Genomic DNA, 9,026 nt, shown 5'->3' on the forward strand with positions numbered 1-9,026 from the left:
TTTGCCTTGAGCCTTTTGTTTTTCTCTTTCTTCTTTTCCAAGTTCAAGCATTTGATCATCACCATGCCATCACCATTGTCATGATCTTTGCCATTGCTTCATCACTTGGAGTAGTGCTGCCTATATCATAATCACTTTGATAAACTAGGTTAGCACTTAGGGTTTCATCAATTAACCAAAACCAAAATAGAGCTTTCACACTTGACCGTTGAGATCGGGCGATTGTCGACGAAATATGGTCGGCAGTCTACCTAGGGGTATGCCCAAGGTAGTAGATTATCGGTAGATAGATGCGCAAGCAACAAACAAGATGGTTACGCAAGACAGACACAAGGTTTTATCCAGGTTCGGCCGCCATAAAGGCATAATACCTACGTCCTACGTCTGATTGTATTGCTGTATGTCAATGAGAGATGTTTTTTAGAGGGGTCCCCTGCCCGCCTTATATAGTCTGGGGGGCAGGGTTACAGATCTAGAAACTAATCCTAGCCAGTTATAATTGCCATAGGTGGCCGGATAAGGATTCCTATTCTAACCTACCAGGATCTTGCTTGATCTCTAAATCTGTCTTGATTCTTTGCGCGGGACTCCGAATAGGCTGGCCGGGCCACGCGTCGTCTTCTAGTGGACTGGACCCCCTGATCCGGGCTGGCCCAAGCCTAGCCGTAAGGGTATAGGGGTTAATACCCCCACAGCTAGTCCCCGAGCACCATGTATTATGCTGTGACACGCCGTTTGATCTCCTTCGACTAATGCGATCTGTCTTTATGTCATCTCCAACTGATTGAGACATTGACCAATCAAATGCGCCAGCATTCTGGTCAGAACAGAGAGCAGTAGACCACGATTATAGCCGAAGATTCTGGTTGTCCGAAGAATGCATGGTGCTCTTAAAGAAAAAAGAAAAAAGATTTCTTTCCTTATCAAGTGTGCCCACTTGTATTTCTGAAAAGAAATGTAAGTGACCCTTGGACAATAATAATTCTGGCAGTCAGTCAAAGCATAGGGGTCAATAAAATAAACACATTCACCGCAAGGTGAAGTGTGCCCACTTAGTCCCCGAGCCTGGTAGTAGGTGACGTAGGCACGTGGTGCCAGGGTCTAAAAAGAATTTTCTCTGAAGTTAAGAATCCAATCGTCGTACAAGCAATACGAGATGCACCGGCAGGTGCATCGTACCGATGTAGTCCCCGAGCTTGCTGGAAGGCGAAGTATAAGCCTTGTAGCAAGGTCTAAATAAATGCCTCTCGACTATATGTGAGTACAAATCACATGTAGCCAAGGAGAGCGGTCACCGAGTAGTGGTCGGAGCAGTCCCCGAGCACGGTAGTGGTCTGGACAGTCCTCTAGCACGATAGTGGTCTGGACAGTCCCCGATCACGGTAGTGGTCTAGGCAGTCCCCGAGCATGATAGTGGTCTGGACCATCCCTGAGCACGAGACGTGCGGCGAACAACCAAATGCCACTTGTACTATTATTTGGTGTATTTATTTATCTTCTTACTCTGTCAAGTCCAATCTGACACGTCTGGTCAAAAAAGTAGACGGGTATAGCACGTCATACTGCTTTTTGTCTTTTCAAGCAAACAGTCACTTGGCACCTATAAGGAAGGTGCGTCAGTGTGGGCCCTCTCACACTAGTAACGAAGAGGCGCATACACTAATAATGAAGAGGCACATATATTGGCATAGATCTCGAGGTTGTGAAAACAACCGTCTACGGCGCGTGCGCACGTCTCCCAAGAATCTCGGGCAGATAAAACGGCAGAACTCTTGGTTAAATATAGTATAGAATTGGTAAGTTACTTTTCACCGAACCCTATTACCATTCGCCGCCGCAGCCTTCTTCTTCCTCTTGCCAACCCTAATACCTCCAAAATCATCACCAATCACTCCTCCACTGTATCCGCTTTCATCAGCAAGGTCGGATTCATGATGAAAAGTGACGCCCAGAAGAAAGCCGGTGTGGGGGTATTAACCCCTATACCCTTACGGCTAAGCTTGGGCTGGCCCGGATCGATGGGTTCGGTCCATCCGAAAGACGACGTGCGGCCCAGCCAACCTGGTTAGAGTCCCGCGCAAGGAGTCAAGGCGGATTTGACGATCAAGCAGGATCCTGGTCGGTTAGAATAGGATTCCTTGTCCGGCCACATATGGCAATTGTAACTGACTAGGATTAGTTTCCAGATCTGTAACCCTACCCCTCGGACTATATAAGGCGGGTAGGGGATCCCTCTAAAAAACATCTCTCATTGACATACAACAATACCAATCAGACGCAGGACGTAGGTATTACGCCTTCTTGGCGGCCGAACCTGGATAAAACCTCGTGTCTGTCTTGCGTCACCGTCTTGTTTGTGACTTGCGCATCTGTCTATCGATAATCTACTACCTTGGGCATACCCCTAGGTAGACTGCCGACCGTATTTCGTCGACAGTGGCGTGCTAGGTAGGGGACCCCTTTAGGGGATCGTGCGCGCTGATCTATGGTGAACCAGATGGGATCTAAAGATAGACGCCGCTCGTGGCAACCTGACTTCCTACGGCGGCATGCTTCAACAGCCTGATAGGCTCGATATCCCTCAGCTCGAGCGCTCCATCTACAACGGCAACGGACGACGCCCCAGCTCTCTAGATCTAATCACGGGACAACAAACTACACGATGGCATGACTCATCCTCCTCCGATCGGTCCCACTTGGCTTCGACAAACACGTCGAGCTGCATCCGCATGGGAATACAGGAATCCTACTCCGACCGGACATGCATAGGAGTCCTGCTCTAGTTCGATACGTGCATAATGATTGATGATTACTATCGGGTCCGGCTACCTAAAAAATAATCCCAGTCGAACATGCGTCTAGTCTACTCTACAGCACCATGAAGATTTGGCCAGAGCATCGTTCCGTCACGAGCAAACAAGAAGAATGTACGGGGGCCATGCAAGATATTTAACCAAGGCAAAATTCGCACGTCCGTGCATGCATGACATGCTCTAGGAGTCATACTACATGGCAACATGCACGATGCCTTGGTCTCCGTAGCCTCAAGAGTCAAGACTTGATCAATAGATGACATGATGATCTACGCCACCATATAGCTAAATATAGTTTCCATATACGACAACAAGCCAATAAGGAAGGAGCAAGATAGAAGAAGAGGCTACCGGGATGTATAGGCTTGGGGACCACGGACCACGTCGACCACGTCCCAAGCGGCTCCACCGAGCTCCGACCACGTCGACCACAGACCACGTCGACCATGTCCCGAGCGGCTCCGCCGAGCTCCGACCATGTCAACCACGGACCACGTCGACCACGTCTCGAGCAGCTCCGCCGAGCTCCGACCACGTTGACCACGGACCACGTCGACCACGTCCCAAGCAGCTCCGCCGAGCTCCGACCACGTCGACCACGGACCATGTCGACCACGTCCTAAGCGGCTCTACCGAGCTCCGACCACCTCGACCACCAGACCACGTCGCAATGATGATCGTCGCGAAGAACGGCGCTATGACAACTGCGACCACCGTCACAACAGGCCAAAAAGCACGAGGACCGGACAAATTTATCGCCATCGACCAGATTTCTATCGAAAGATAAGTACACTTCTAATATTTATATTTAATATAATTTTCATTACGATGTTTCTCCACAACGTCCTTGTCATGATTATTCTTCAAATAACGTTTGTCCATGTATACCATCTTAAATATAACATATAGATATACTTAATGCAAATACTCGACCAGTCATGTTGATGCTCGATGCCTCCAGAGATGGCCCTGTCTCCGGCTCCTCCCTACACGTGCACGAGCGTCCGCCCTCTGCGTTATGGGTGGTCGGCAGCGGCTCCTTAGTGATGCTTTGTTCTTCCTACACGTGCACGGGCTCCGCGCCCAGCGTTATGGTTAACGGGCTAGCTAGGGCTGGAGACTCAGCTACATACTAACTGGTTGGACAGTTTATATTAAGTATAAACACAAACTTCACATTAACACTGATGTTTACAAAGCACCAACTGCTTTATCACATCATGCTCATTTACAAGTGACTGCTAAGCGTTGTTTCTTCACCGCTGATTTTTCTCCGTAATTTATTATTTCATACATCATGTTCTACCATTCTACATATTTATATTGCAGGAATTTTGAGCTATGCTCGGGGACTTCGTCGCTTGCTTCTCGACCTACGCTCGGGGACTGCCTCGATCACTCTCCGACCACAGCTCGGGGACTTCATCACTCGCTTCTTGACCTATGCTCGGGGACTGCCTCGATCACTCTCCGACCACGGCTCAGGGACTTCGTTGCTTGCTCCTCGACCTATGCTCGGGGACTGCCTCGATCACTCTCCGACCACAGTTCAGGGACTTTGCGTCTCAACTACATGCGACTGGCGACTCGCATATAGTTGGGATATTCTTTCTCGTTTAGACCTTGCTACAAGGCTCATACCTCGCCTTCCAGCAAGCTCGGGGACTACATCGGTACGATGCACCTGCCGGTGCATCTCGTATCGCTTGTACGACGATTGGATTCTCAACTTAACTGAGAATTCTTTTTAGACCCTGGCACCACGTGCCTACGTCACCTACTACTAGGCTCGGGGACTAAGTGGGCACACTTCACCTTGCGGTGAATGTGCTTGTTTTTCGACCACTACGCCTTTGATGATCAAAGATGCTACGCTTCAAGACGCACTTACATTTCTTTTCAGAAATACAAGTGGGCACACTTCCCGGGATGGAAATCTTTTTCTTTCTTCTTAAGATCACCATACATTCTTCAAACAACCTACTTCTCCGGCGACAACGGTGGTCGGAGATGTCAATAACTCAAGCCTCACTGTTCGGAGAAGGTTAAAATCGCGTGTCGCATCAGAATACATGGCGCTCGGGGACTAGCTGTGGGGGATATACCCCCGGGTACCACAAGATGGTACATGGGCCGCACCATCTGAGGTGGCCCGGCCCATAAGATCAAAGCGTACACATCAAGATTACAAGTTGTACTAGATATTGTAATAGTACCAAATTAGATACTTTACTTGTAACCTTGTCTCTTCGGAGTATATAAGGAGAGACAAGGGTCCCCTAGAGGGCAGGTTAATCTGTATACATCTCAATACAATGCACCAAAGACACAGGACGTAGGGTATTACGTCGACTAGACGGCCCGAACCTGTCTAAATCGCTGTCTCTGCGCCTTGTGTCACCATCTGGTTCCTAATTACGCGCACCGTCTACCGATAATCTACCACCACGGGCACCCCCCTTGGTGGACTGCCGACCATATTTCGTCGACACTTCCTGGGACGGAATATGGCGCGCCACTATCGACGAAATATGGTCGGCAGTCCACCGAGGGGGGTGCCCGTGGTGGTAGATTATCGGTAGACGGTGCGCGTAATCAGGAACCAGATGGTGACACAAGGCGCAGAGACAGCGATTTAGACAGGTTTGGGCCGTCTGGTCGACGTAATACCCTACGTCCTGTGTCTTTGGTGCATTGTATTGTGATGTATACAGATTAACCTGCCCTCTAGGGGACCCTTGTCTCTCCTTATATACTCCGAAGAGACAAGGTTACAAGTAAAGTATCTAATTTGGTACTATTACAATATCTAGTACAACTTATAATCTTGATGTGTACGCCTTGATCTTACGGGCCGGGCCACCTCGGATGGTGCGGCCCATGTACCATCTTGTGGTACCCAGGGGTATATCCCCCACAGCTAGTCCCCGAGCGCCATGTATTCTGATGCGACACGCGATTTTAACCTTCTCCGAACAGTGAGGCTTGAGTTATTGACATCTCCGACCACCATTGTCGCCGGAGAAGTAGGTTGTCCAAAGAATGTATGGTGCTCTTAAGAAGAAAGAAAAAGATTTCCGTCCCGGGAAGTGTGCCCACTTGTATTTCTGAAAAGAAATGTAAGTGCGTCTTGAAGCGTAGCATCTTTGATCATCAGAGGCGTAGTGGTCGAAAAACAAGCACATTCACCGCAAGGTGAAGTGTGCCCACTTAGTCCCCGAGCCTGGTAGTAGGTGACATAGGCACGTGGTGCCAGGGTCTAAAAAGAATTCTTAGTTAAGTTGAGAATCCAATCGTCGTACAGGCGATACGAGATGCACCGGCAGGTGCATCGTACTGATGTAGTCCCCGAGCTTGCTGGAAGGCGAGGTATGAGCCTTGTAGCAAGGTCTAAATGAGAAAGAATATCCCAACTGTATGCGAGTCGCCAGTCGCATGTAGTTGAGACGCAAAGTCCCTGAACTGTGGTCGGAGAGTGATCGAGGCAGTCCCCGAGCACAGGTCGAGGAGCGAGCGACGAAGTCCCCGAGCTGTGGTCAGAGAGTGATCGAGGCAGTCCTCGAGCATAGGTCGAGAAGCGAGCGATGAAGTCCCACAGCTCGGCGGAGCCGCTTGTGGTACCCGGGGGTATATCCCCCACAGCTCGGCGGGTACCGATAATCTACCACCACGGGCACCCCTCTCAGATGGTGCACACGACTCCCAATAATCTCGGGCGAACAAAACGACGGAGCTGTTTGTTTTATATAATGTAGATCTGGTAAGTTACTCACACCGTTCCCCATTGTCATCCGCAGCCGCAACCTTCTTCTTCCTCCTGCCGAACCCTATTCCTTCAAAAATCATCGCCAATCCCCTCGCCACCGCATCCACCCCCTTAGTAAGGACAGACTAATGGTGAAGAGAGATGCCTAGAAGAAAGGTGGGGTCATGGCGAAGGAATGGTGGAAGTCGCGGAGCAATGAGCAGACCATCGAGGACCTCGTCGCCATGGGAGTGCTCCACAACAAGGCACTCGCGGGATGGCGTGCGCCGGAAGGAGAAAGCTTCCCCGATCCACAACCAGGTGAGATTGTGGTTTTTGAAGACTTCTTCAAACGGGGTTTCGGGATTCTAGTGCACCCTTTCCTTCAGGGTCTCTGCTTGTACTACGAGATTGGGATTTGCAATCTGCATCCCAACTCGATTCTCCTTATCTCCACCTTCATCCATCTCTATGAGTCTTATGGTGGCTTGCAGCCCCATTTCGACCTCTTTCGCCACCTGTTCTGTCTTCGAAAGAAAGGGAGCGGTGGCTCGAAGATAGCCGGAGGCGTCTACCTGAATCTGTGCAACGGCATGAAAGCACAATACTTGCACTGCCCCTGGAACACCTCGCTGGATGAGTGGTACAAGAAGTGGTTCTACATCCGTGAAGAACCGAACACCATCACCCTGTGCGACATGGGGCTGATTCCAGAGAAGAAGAATAGCTGGACAGAGAAACCCGAGAGCCTAGAGCAGATCGCCGAACTGCTCGGGATGATCCCGTGGGGAAAGCTAGATGGCCCAAGTGTGGTCGGGAACTTCATTAGCCGAAGGATCCAGCCCTGCCAGAAGAGGGTTCATCCAGGCTTCGAGTACCAGGGGAGCGCCGATCCAACAAGGACCAGGAAGGAGCCGCTCGACAAGATGGAAATCAAGGCCAAGATTGGGGAGCTCTTCAACCTAGCCGATCCTAATTACGTCAAGCTAAACGACATCGAGCACGCCTTCAAGCTGGCTCGACCTCCCCCAAAGGTAAATGATGCCTCCTTTTAATTATAGAGTCATGTTGTAACCATAAATTGACTGTTGTCCCTGCTTTGTGCCTTAGTGTAATGGTCGTGACTGGGCAGCAGTGTTCGTGTCGCCTCCCCCCGGTGTAGATTGGCCTCAAGCTGCCGGCCCAGCCACCCAGACCAGCACCAGGACCGACGACGTCCACTGGGCGGCACTCGAGACTGTGGAGGACGCATCGACCAGAGCCGCTGGCAAGCGTTCGGCGGCCAGCAAACGACGCCAAGCCATCTTCCCCCTGTTGGACGACGAAGCAGAGGATGCGGACATCTTTCGGCTCGTCCCTCGAAAGAGGAGAAGACAGATGGGATCGTCGGAGCAAGGTGGCTCCTCTGTGTCAGCAGTGGTCGCATCAACGACCACTGCAACACAGAGGACAAGTGAGGGAAACGTCGAGCATCAAACCCCGACGCCTGTACCGGAGGTGGAAAGAGACCATGTGGAACCTGCCGAGCACGTGGAGCAGGGGCGGTCGAGAAGACGCTCCTTCGCAACATCATTCTGCAAATCGAAGCTGTAAGTATCTATATCTTTGATGTAAGCTTGTAATTTGCATTGGATACTATTATCCTCTGATCTTGTCTCTGATATATTAGGTCGGCGTCCACCAAGAACCCCGACCAGCTAGCCGGGTGCGGCACAACTTTGCTAGTAATGGTGGGACAAACTGCCCAGCTGCTAGCCGTGGAGGAGCCTATAGTAGGAACTACGCCTGGACCTCAGCAGGCGGATGACTAGACGCCAGTCCCCGAGTGGCTGGTCGAGAAGACAGCCGAGCAGAGTACAAGTGCTCCGAGCACGAACCCTGCTGAGGCGGATACCATGGCACCAAGGGAGCCGGATCTAGCCGAGGAGCAGCAGCCAGAAGTGGCCCAGAGCATTCTTGCCGACGCGATGGCTCGTGGAAAAGCCCTAGTGGTCGTGGAGTCTACAGACTCCAGACCAGCGCTGCCTCTCGAACAGGACGATGAAGAGGAAGAAGTAGAAGAGGTCCTAGGCCGTCCCCAAGATAGACGACAACATGTATATGTGTCGCGCTATCGGAACGACGAATGTGTTATGCACAAAGAAATCCCAGAGGTCGAAGAGACCCTAAGAGTCGAACGGGCGGCCAAGCGTCTGGTGATAGAAGTCCAGGTATGTTTGGCTTGAATCCTTGACCCTGTTATGTAGTCGAACTGTCTGACTTAGCTTGTCTGTATGCATGACTTGATGAAAACCGCAAAATACCGAAAGAGGTGCTTCGACCAGATTGAAGGAATCACGGCGACCAATAAAGAACTGGCGGCCGAAGTGGAATGCTTGCGGCGCCAACTTGAAGCCGTCGACCAGGAGAGGACAGATCGAGAAACACAGAACCAAAACCTAGTCGGCCAGCTCAATAACAAAGAGCTG

Source organism: Miscanthus floridulus, chromosome 5 (assembly GCF_019320115.1).
Source record: "Miscanthus floridulus cultivar M001 chromosome 5, ASM1932011v1, whole genome shotgun sequence".
Taxonomy (NCBI): Eukaryota; Viridiplantae; Streptophyta; class Magnoliopsida; order Poales; family Poaceae; genus Miscanthus; species Miscanthus floridulus.